The sequence below is a fragment of the Chionomys nivalis genome, chromosome 12, assembly GCF_950005125.1.
Source record: "Chionomys nivalis chromosome 12, mChiNiv1.1, whole genome shotgun sequence".
In the NCBI taxonomy this organism is placed as follows: Eukaryota; Metazoa; Chordata; class Mammalia; order Rodentia; family Cricetidae; genus Chionomys; species Chionomys nivalis.
Window position 1 is genome coordinate 61543721 of NC_080097.1, and position 12104 is coordinate 61555824.

General features: G+C 40.5%; 1 pseudogene; it reads right to left on the reverse strand.

The window, feature by feature from the left end:
• Nucleotides 1-8645: 8645 nt before the first annotated feature.
• LOC130884691 (T cell receptor alpha variable 22-like) lies at nucleotides 8646-11260 on the reverse strand (annotated as a pseudogene).
• Nucleotides 11261-12104: the final 844 nt, after the last annotated feature.

Consider the following 12104-nt stretch of genomic DNA (forward strand, 5'->3'; position numbering starts at 1 on the left):
TGAGTCACTTCCTGGCCCAAACTGGATCCTGCAGAACAATTGAAAGAAAGAAAAAAGTTTATTCTGTGAGAGTTTGAATAAAACACTGGAATTTGGTGCCTTGAGACACAAGACAGCCCTAACTGAAGATATATGTTGCTTGTTTTTTCCTAGTTCCTGTTCTCCATCATGTCAATGTGAACTGCCATATTCCTGGGGAATGCTTCCTGCTTAATGTACTTAACTATATATGAAACATACATACCAGAGAAGGCCAGGGCCACCAACACAGAGATCAGGCTATGGAGAGGCATGGGGTGCATGTCTGTGTGTTTCCTGGGCCTTAGATCAGTGTTAAGTGTCTCAGTGCTTGACACTGCTCATGCACTGGTTCTATTTCCTACATCTCGTGAAGCAGGAAATGAGGTTTTGTATGATCATAGGCCACAAGTTCCTTGTACAGAGAGAAAGAGTGTAACTCACCACAGAGTTTTACTTGCTTCCTGTCTCTCTTGGTCGTTAAAAGAGGCAGTACTTAAAAGCAAGAGTGGGAAAACAAATCCCGGCTGAGGGTGAAGCTATTTTGCACACATAGTTGTTATTCAGTGGGAATATTTGGGTGACCCAAAGTCAGGTTCATTATGACCCATGTACAATCTATAATATACTTATATATGATTGCTATATGTTTACTTTTCTATATCTGTTTTCTAATAAAACTTAACTAAAATAAATAAAGTCATGATGAATCCATGCATTTCCTGTGAAACACTGGCATCTGAAAGAATCTTTCTCCTTTACTGAGTGCTAGGGTCCCTATAAATTCAGCAATTAACAGAGATACTTTTAAATCACATGGTGAAGGGCATCAGAAGTCCATCAGAATTCCAGAAGATCCACATTTGCTCATGTTCTGTAAAACTGGAATAGGAATAAAATAATGACTCTTAGAGACTGAGGAGATGCTCACGTGTCAGTTCCTGCTGTGACTCATGAGAACCTATGTGTTGATCTCCAGCCACATAAGAATCTAGTGGACATGGGTGAAGCTGAAGTCAGAGCTCTGAGAACCAGAGACGGGAATACTGTGGTTTCCTTAACCAGTCAGTCTAGTCCACTTGGTGAACTTCAACTTCAGTGAGAAAGACTACCACATAAATAGATAAATAGATAAATAAATGAACAAATACATGAATGAATAAATGTGGAGAGCAATAGAGGTAACCACTGGATTATATACACAAAGAGAGGGAGGGAGGGAGGGAAGAAAGGAGGGAGAGAGAGAGAGAGAAAGAGAGAGAGAGAGAGAGAGAGAGAGAGAGAGAACAGACAGAAAGAAGTCACACTAATTTGAAAATCTACTTTTACAAAACCTGATTAACTGTGAAAGTCTAACATCAAGGTTTATTCAGAAGATGTCCTGTTCTCTCCACACAAAGGATTCTACTTATTACAAGTTCTAGAAGCTTCTATACCATTGCCCTGAAGTATTTAGCCTCATTTGTTAAATTCTATGTCTTTTTTAATGTATGAAATGGGCTCATGATAATCTTGTTAGGTCTCTCTTTGATTCAAGCCTATTACAAGCACATGATACATATAATGAGAAAGCACATAGGGAGGGCCATGTTAATGCCACATAAATTGTTGGTTGAATTTTTGTGTACTCTTGTATCATCATTTAGACTGTATCTCTTAACATTTCATTTGCTCTCATTATCCCAATGGATGAAATGAATCAAAGGCATCTGAAAAGTACAAACAAGGTCTCTGAAATAGTTCCATGTTCCTACAAGTTCACAAGAGTACACAGTGAAAGTACAGCTGACAGATCAATAGGCTAACTCATGGGAGTATAGTCTAGTGAGGAACCCGATTTGCAGAGCTTCAGGAACACCTGCCTTTTGAATAGTCACTGTCCTTTCTGCTAAAACCTTGTGAAGCCATAGTGTTCCCCTTTTCCATAGTGGGATTCATCCTGAAATATCCCAGCAGTGTATTTCTCATTTACTGAGCCTGACTTCCCTCTGAATTGGCACAGGATGACCTTTTTACACAGTGTGGAGCTCTGCTATGAAACTCTTCACTCAATCAAAGAAATCTTTGTTCACATAGTCAAATCTGCATGAAGATAACACCCCAAATTATCCTCAATGGCAGGACATCCAACAAGGAAAAGAGACTTGCAAATAGACCCCATAAGAACTTCAAGAGACACACTGTCTCAGTGGGTAGATCATCCCCTCATGGTCCTGACTTCCTTGATCATATTCTCCCTCCTTCTGCTCTTAAACTGGACCTTGGGAGCTCAGGCCATACTCCCATGTGGGACTCTGTCTCTAGCTCCATCTGTCGTCAGACGAAAGTTCTGTGGTGATATTCAAGATAGTCATCAGTCTGACTATGGGAGAAGACCAGTTCAGGCACCCTTTCCTCCACTGCCCAGGGTCCTAGCTGGGGGCAACCCTGTGGACATCTGGAATTCCCTCTAGAGTCAAGCCTCTTGCCAACCCCACAATGCCTCCCTTAATTCAGATATATCATCTTCCCTGCTCCCATATCTGTCCTTCCTCCATCCCAGCCATCCCACTCCCCCAGGCTCTCCCCAACCCTCAGCTTCTCCCTTCTCTCTCCCCCTCTTTCCTTCCCCCACCCCAGCCACACCTCCATGTTCCCAACTTTTGCCTGGTGATCTTGTCTGCTGAACTAATGAGAGCTCACCAAAGCCAACTGGAATGGGACTGAATGAGCATGGGATCAAAATGAACCCTCTGAATGTGGCTGACAATCGGGGAAGATTGAGAAGCCAATGATAATGGCACTGGGATTTGTCTCTACTGCATGTACTGACTTTTTGGGATCCTAGTCTATTTGGATGACACCTTCCTAGGCCTGGATGGAGGTGGGAGGGACTTGGACTTCCAGAGGTCAGGGTACCCTGCCCTCCTCTCTTAGGACTGGAGAGGGAGGAGAGAAGGGTAAATGGGGGAGTGGGAGGGAAGCTGGTGGAAGGGAGGAAGTGGAAATTTTGATTCCTAGCATTAATAAAGTAAAAAAAAAAAAGAACTTCAAGAGATAGGCATTGAGCAGGAAAGTTAGCATGCCTGCCCTTACTGATAAACAGATTTGGTGGCCCTGAACTCTCTAACAGCAGACACAGAGAGTGTAACCTACTGGCCTTTGCTTTATCCTAACATGCTATTAATATTCTATATTTAACTTTATCCTGGTTTCAATTGTCACAGGATCTTAATCTAGGAAATTCACTGTTTGTGTCTTTACCCCTAGGGGTACAGGAAAAAGTCTTGGATCACTAAACCAGCCCCAGAGAAAGGAATTCCTTCTTACCTGGGCGTCAGCAGGCACACCACTGCTTAGCCAGTAATGACCATCTCCAAAGAAATTCTCTTTAATTCACCACCATAGCTTCCCCGAGTGGCTTACACTGATTGTCATGGTTACCACAATGCTGTGTTCCCAGCTGCCAGGGAAGGAAGTGGGAGTGCTCAGAATATGCAACAGCACTTCTACATTTTTCTTCTCTCTTTTCTAAATTTATTACAAACTTCTAGTTTAACTAGTCACTAGAAATGTAGTAAGCACATGAAAGGCCCCCCTTTCCTCTTCTTAAGAGTTCTGTACTGATTTAAAGTCCCATCCTTAATTAATCCTCCCTGTATCTGCCGGAGAGTTTCATAACCATGCCCTCTCAGAGACAGTAGTAAACTAACAGGTGCCTGGTTTGTCAAACTTAATTATTTTTGTGGTTCTGTGAAGTGTATGTGTGGTATCATTGTTATTATAGATGGAATTGCTAATTGTGTCTATATGTGTATATAATCTAAAAGCCTTGTGGGGATGGAAACTTTTTTGAAGAATAAAGACATGAAGAGGAAACATATTTGAACTGATTTCTTCACCCTCCGACAATTTTAGTCAGTTTTCAGTAGCTGTAAGCATTCTGTTCTGAACCCTGAGGGGTGCTCAGGCTGGAACTCAGAGGCCCCCAATACCAGGTCTTACTACGAGTTTAAACAACCAGTCAACATGTACATAGAGGACAAGATTCTGGTATCTGTGATATACACCTCAGCCCATCTCACTGCTGAGGGCTGACAGGCAGCACATGACCTGGACTGCAGTCTCTGTGCCTAAGAAGTTGACCATGGAAGTCACAGTAACCTGTGGATCTCAGGATGGCAGGGCTGTGCCCTCCTCTAGTTCTCCACAGAGCAGCTGAATGCTCTCCATGCTGCATAGCCACAGCCTCTGAGATGGGGCTGTGGAGCACACTGGGATTGAGTGATGGGCTGGACAATTGGTCTCATTCTAAATGTTGCCTTGTCTTCCTTGTGATGTAATTGATAAACAATAATTCCTAGTGAAGATAAATGTTAAGATTGATGGAGAGGTGGCTAAGCAGTGAAAAGCACTTGCTGCTAATCATAAAGATGGAAGTTCACGACTCACTTAACAAGCTGAGTGCCCCTTAAAGCCTGCAACTTTAGGTTTTGAGTGTTTGGACACCATCTTCTGGCCTTTATAAGCACACAGGTGTGTGTGTATCAATGTATATACACAAGTTTGTGTATACTTATATGGGCATGTACTCACCCAAAAGTAGATAAAAATAAAATCTTTTTAAAATTAGGCTTAATAATTAAGGAATCATACTGAAGGTATTATTTATTCATGTAAATAAGGATTAGTTATAATGGTGGTGCATATCCCTGTCACCGTACTATTCTTGTGAAGATGTACCATGACCAACTCAACTATTATAAAAACAGCATCTAATTGGGGGATTGCTTACAGTTTCAGAGTTTTAGTCTATTATTGTTGGAACATCATTGTCTTGGTTAGGGTTTATGTTGCTGTGAAGAGAGACCATGACCACAGCAACTCTTATAAGGAAAACTTTCATTGGGGTGGATCACTTACAGTTTACAGGGTTCAGTCCATTATCATCACGGGGAAAATACATTGTGGCCTGTAGGCAGACATAGTGCTGCCTGCACCTTGATCAGAGGCAACAGGAAAATGATTCATGACACTTGGAGTATCTTGAGTGACAGAGACCTCAAAGCCACCCACACAGTGACACACTTCCTCCAAAACAAGGCAAAACCTTCAACAAAACCACACTGCCTAATAATGCCACTTGCATTGGTGGGAAATTTTCTTCCAAACTACTGTAATGGTCAAAAGAATGATGCATGCTGAACACTATCTTGGATAGCTATAAAATAAACTCCAGGAAACAAGACAGAGGACTTTTACCTCAAGTGAATTATGCTCCCTGGATTGATCTTGGACATGATTTCATGCCTCCTATGCTAAACATTTACATTCAATTCATAAGACATGTTTACTCTTGTTGGATCATAGCAATATAACCCAATGTGGTCAGTGTGCCCTGAATCTCCATATGGTCTTCTACCTTGATTTTGTGCTTTCCTTTTTTTTTTTTGGTCTCCTTCCTTACCTAAGTTTGACTATCCTGGCACTCACTCTGTAGATCAGACTGGCTTCTAACTCAGAGATCTGCCTTAATCACCACATTAAGACTCTCAAGTGGTAATGATTATGTTATTATAAATTAATTTGTTTTCATTGTCTCTTGTGTCTCTATAAATACTCTCCAACCACTCAATTCCTAGGAATCTCAGAGTTCTATCTTGAGGCACCCAGTTTCCCAGTCCATGGACTGCTCAACTTGATTTCTAATACAACCCAGGACCACTTGTACAGGGATTGCACTTCCCAAAGTGGGCTGGGCTCTCCTACATCAAGGATGAAGAAATTGCCTCCACAACATGCTCACGTGACAATCTAAGGGGAACAATTTCTCAACTGGGGTTATCTCTTCCTGAGTATCTCTAGTTTGCATCAATTTGACAAAAATTAATTAGAGCAGCCACCACTGTTGGCTAGTGTTGTCTCACAGACAACTCCTGTTGAACATTATAGAACATTAAAAATGCCCTTGGTTTCCCTCCAGAATTTGATACTAACCACCTATTGCTGAAGATATCACATATCTGCATCATAGAGCATGCACAAAGTAAACTAGTACTGGCCTGGAAACTTATCCCTGCTGGATGGCTTCCATATTGCTGGTATGTGTCATGCATGCTACCAGGGGGAAAAGCAATCATTTGTCTCACCCAGCTGTGAACACTGCGAGCCATAATAAGAACTGGCCTGGAAAGATACACCCCCCTTTGCAGGAGTTGCACAAAAATCTTTTTAGTAACTACCAGGTCTCTGATAATACTCCAGAAGATGAAACCCATACATGACATCATTATAAAGTCAAGATGATTATCACTGTGTCTCACATCAGTCAATAAGCAGAGAATAAGAGGCAGTGGGATGGCCATTCCTAATGGGATATTATCACATAGCTGATCCTTACTTTTAGGTTCAGGGATCAGTGGGGAAGAAAAAGCAGAATGCATGTTGGAGTCAGCAGTGGTGAGGAACTATGAGGAAACGATGTCTTCTGGATCCAGCAGGGCAGCTGCACATATGAAGCCATGGTTTTGTGGTAATTTTCACAAGGCCTGTGCAAGCTTAAGTCAGACAAAACCATGGCATAGACAGGCAAGGTGAACATCAATACACCAAGTACACTTGACCTTGTAGCTATCTGTTCGGGCCCAGAATACTCAAGTTTTACTGCAAATATTAATAAGATATATCAAAACACACAATGAATATAATATCCCATTATGAGATAAGGTCAGGAACAAGTGAAACAGAGATAATAGGTGGTGCTCCATTCACTTAAGAGAACTTACATTTTATTATAATTCTTCACATTTCCATGGTGTGCATGATCTTACAAATGATAGTTTTGTATTTAATTGAAATTTCATAATATCTTCATAAAATAAAGACCAGATCAACTAAAAGTATCTAAAAATATTCCCATGGAAAAGAAAGTAGAAGTTAGTAGAGTAATCTACTCTGGAAAGGCTTTCATATGGGTGAGAGAGGACAGAAAACATTCTGCAACCCGCCCAGGACACACACCTTCAGGAATGCAGCATTTTGACTGCTCTCATCTTGAAATTTGAAAAAGCATTTTATATCTTCCTTATATGTAACTTCATAGATGAAATAAAAATATTAAAATCAGTTTGACTTCATATGTTGATATCAACAAGGTATGAAATCATCAAGTGAAAGTGAAGAGTAAATAAAACAGCTTCTGCTAAAACAGAGAGCCTCTGTGCTATAGATAATAGGAGTTAAGAGACCATGAGAAAGCTACAGCACAGAGAGGATTGTGTTGCATATGTGACATCATTATAGGTCCAATCACAGGCAATGGTCCATGCTCCACAAAGTCTCCAGAAAGACTGAGGATCTAGTTCAGTCAGTAGAGTGCACCTCCAAGATACTGGTTTGGATGCCAGTATGTATAAATTGTCCATGATATACACATCTGTAATTCCAGTATTTGAGGTTAGAGGCAAGAAGATCAGAAATGGAAAGACATTTTAGCTATGAAGGGAGAGGGGAGAGAGAGAGAGAGAGAGAGAGAGAGAGAGAGAGAGAGAGAGAGAGAGAGAGAGAGAGAGAATAAAATTCTATCTGAACAGATTATACTTCATTATCCTAGAATTTTTTTTGTTTCTTTTTTAACACTTCAGGGTCTTCTCGTTTTTCTTTACTCCTTTTAGATAGACTTCTATCCAACATACACTACATCCACAATCTATGGAGAATAAATTTCAAAATGCCCTTCAACCTCAAATCACAAATATTGCTGAACCACACACACATTATATTTTCTCCTGTACCATATATATGCACCTCCTAAGAGCTTTAACCATTTTACTGAAGTGAAGCACGTGTGCCTTTTCTTTTGCATATCTAAATTGCAGCACCACACAGCACTATGATATCAGAAGAGTTATTCTGATAACTCAGATGGCTGCTCAGTGAGAACAAATCACAAATTCATGGATAGCTGTGAGATGCTGGACAAACATGCACACAAATACTGGTGGGAATCTCTGATACTACCAGGAAGAACAGGCGGCTTAAAATGAACAGCCTGCTTATTTCTGAATTTTTTATTTGATATTAAATGACAAATGATTGAGAATTGAAAAAGTTAAACTAGGATGAGGTCAAGGTTCTGTGTATTTGCTGGGAACCTTACTGCCTACGATTGGGCAGTGCTCAGGCGTCTTTCATGACACACTATTCTAATTTTCATTCTGGAAATCATCATTCAAGAACAGAAAACTGAAGCCTACCAAGGACACCTGTGTGTCTAGACAAGATAATGAAGAAAAGGGTGTGGACACTGCTTCCCGATCCAGTCAGAGAAGATCCTGATGAAAGCAAAAAATTGAACTGGCTTCAAACCATGAGTAGAAGTGGGTAGAACACCTAACATAATTCTAGGCTCAGGTTACATCAATGTGACTGGAGATTAAACCAAGTGTGGCTGACAACCTTAGATGTATGTTAGAGAAGTTAATGTGGCCCAGACCTTCAAGGATAGCAGGCATCTTCATAGTGTTCACTTGTCAACATTATGAACTCAAGACAGGTAAAAATAGGCTAGATAGATTCAAGCATTTGTTCTCTACTGAAACTTAAGCAACATAGAAGATGATTTACTTATCTAAACAATAATCTATAGCTTATCGAGGAGTATGTGGAGGAACTGCAGCCTTCATCTGCTCTGAAGCAGCACTGTCCCTCTGTGGACAAATAAGAAGGGCTTCACACTCAACATTTTCCTGAGCTTAGAAACCCACATCTTGAAGAAAGAAAGACATGGAATATTTTTCTGGCACAATGTTTTTGATATGGAAAGTAATTGTGTCTATGTTGAGGCCAACTATAGCATAGCTTTTTTCCATGTGTCCTCATGGTGCCCTATCTTTCTATTGTGCCTAAACTACTTCATTCTGGAGACTGAGAGAAGCCATTCACAAGAAAAAGTTGATAATAATATTTATTATTTACAATAAAGTTTATAAAATAGGCAAAATATGATGAGTCGTATTTTATTGACCCCTTACATAGACTGTACACATGGTAATTATTAAACCATAAAGTTTATTATTCTTTCACTCACTTTTTATCATTTTTTTCAATTATAATATAGTCATATCAATCCCTCATTCCAAAACTTCCTATATTCCCCTCCTTTCTCTCTTTCAAATTTATGACCTCTTCTTTCTTTAATGGTTGTTACACATGCATGTACAGACATATTTATTCCTAAATATAAATAAAATCCATTCATCTATATAATGTTACATGTATGTATGTTTTCGGGGCTGACCAGTAAGTACTGGATAACCAATAGGTACACTCTTCTCTGGGAATGACTATGTCTTCAACTATCATAATTTCCTAGCTGCCAGTAGCTCATGAGCTAGGATTGATGCTTTGTGCTCTTCTACATGAACCTTAACATGTCTATTGCTGTCCTTTTTTGGCTCATGTACAGAGAGCCATGTTGGTGAGTCTTCATGTGTGTGGCTTCTGACATTCTGAGGAGACACAATTTCACAGCTAACTCCCTGATCCTCTGGCTCTTATTGTCTTTCTTCCCCTCTTCTCCAGTGTTTCCTGATTCTTAAGTACAATAGTTATATTGTAGACCTATCTGTAATGACCAGACTCCACTACTCTGCATTGTTTGTTACAATGGTCTCCATCTGCTAGTAAAGTCATGGATCATGAAGGAGAACCTACAACCACCACTTACTAATCCAGCACAGTCACTAACTACATCCTAATCATTTGTCCTTACCACATACACATTCCTTTGCACAGGGTCTGCTCACTTGGCTCATTTTAGAATGAGTCATTTATTTTCTTTAATTGAGTTGTAAGACTTTTTAGATATTCTCTTTAAGCCTAGTTGAACAAGATATATGTTTGAGCATTTTCTCATAGTTGATGTTCTCTTTATTTTCTTAAAGACATTGAGATCTCTGTTTAGGAAACCTCAAAGCAATTATGAATAAAGTTAAATATATAAAAAGGTAACTTAAAAATAATTAGAAGATTCAATACCTTAAATATGCTCAACGTCTTCTATAAATTCAATAAAATTGCACTAATATTTTTTAACTGATGAATGGAGACCTGCCCATTGTGGATGGCACCATTCTGTGGGAAAGTGACCTGCGTCATATTAGGAAGCTAGTTAAGTGTGAGCCTGCGAGAGAGCTAGCAACAGAGTTTCCCCAGGGTTTCTGTTTGAATCTCCTGTTTGAGTTCCTGCCTTGATTACCACTAATGATGGACTATGGCCTGGGAGTGAAAGCTAAATAAATAATTTCACCTTTTAAGTTGCTTTTTCTCCGAGAGATTTTATCACAGCAACAGAAAAGAAGCTAGAGCATCCAGGTGTCTGGACATTCTGTATCTTCCATGACTTGATGTTCTTGCTGTTGCCGCAATTTGTTTTCTCCCCATAACCCTGACCCTGTCCACAGCAGGTTACCTGACATTGGTTCAGTCCTTCCATCAGTTTCTCTATTAGTTCCAAGATGGACATTTATGCATCAGAAAGGAGTGTATATAGAGAATTTAAAGAGCTAAATCCTTAATTTACATGGCCAAAAGATTACTTGAGGTTAAAACTCAAAACTCTGCCTATACCAAACAGATATTAAATCAAGCAGATGTTCTCTTGTGAGATTCTGATGTCTTATAACAGGGGAAGGCCACACCTACCCAGCTGAAGGTTTGTGTGCTGGCTGCAGGTGTGTGGGGAGCACTGTGGATCCACAGCACAGAAATAAGTGCCTGAGTCTGTGCTCTGAGAGGAGGAAATGTACAAAGAGCTGCGGCGTTCCTGAGTGACTGTCGTGGACTTCAGTCTTCCACTCTGCTTTGATCCAGAAGGATTGAAGAACAGGCTGATGAGGTGTCCCCCAGGACTTTGGTAAAACCACTGCATTTGTTTTGCACTGGTGGAAAAGTTGCACTGCAGCTCTGCACGCTCTCCCTCCTGCAGAACCAAGGACTCAGGACTCTGCTTCACTTGTTGGCCTTTCACCCCTGATTAGAAACAGAGAAAGAGACACAGTTGAAGGTCACTGAACATTCAGAGAATCTTGAACACTCCCCCACGTCCTTTGAGACGGTCTGAGCTTTGCAGGACCCCTGAGCTGCTTCCCCACCCCTCTATGTGTTGAACAGAATCCTCTCCGTGCTCTAAACATGGACAGCCAGACTCACAGCAAACCTGTGTGCACAGCAGCCCCAGCAGAGAGCACAGCAGCCTCTTCATGGTGCTTGTCTGACTGCTGGAGACAGAAGCAAGTAACCAACCCCTGGACTGTGGTGTCAGATTGGCTGTTGAAGTGCCCCTCCTTCTGCAACAAGTGAGCCCCACCCAGGAACCTTGCCATGACAGAACTACTGAGTTCCCTCCTTGTCTTCTCAGACTGAAGCTCCTCCCAAACCAGACCTTGCTGAGAGTCTAGGTAGAACAGAGTGGGAGGACATGTGACTTATTTTGAGAAGACCCTGAATTTATAGGCATTGTGATTGACCTTTGAGGAAAAAGAGAATTTTTTTCCTTCTAAAGAGAAATGTCTCTGTATAACAATTAACTGGAGAACATTTAAAAAGAAACAGCTAAACAATCATGTCAGGAAACAGTTGCATGTTCTGAGTAAAGAATCTTCACTGGCTAGGCTGTTGTGGTGCATACCCTTAATCTCAGCATACTAGAGGCAGAAGCAAGTGGAGCTCTGTGAGTTCGACGTTAGCCTGGTCTACAAAGTGAATTTCAGTAAAGTCATGATTATACAGGGAAGTCCTTTCTTAAAACACTACCCCTGCCTGAAAAAAAAAAAAACTTTATTAAGCAGAGAGGCATTCCAATCATGCAAAGTAAAAACCATCTGTATTTAATGATTTACTAATCCTGAAATAGATAAAATATGCATTGTGCCAAATACATCATTATAAAATTATCTCTTGCACTCTATGAGACTGGAACTTTTGCTCGACCCTGCATAAGAATTATTAACATACCTTAAGGTTCCTTAAGATTTAAGGCTGATATCCTAGCAGTACTCACTATTTAACCTGCGTTTAAGATCAGAGTGTAACAACCAATGTTACTT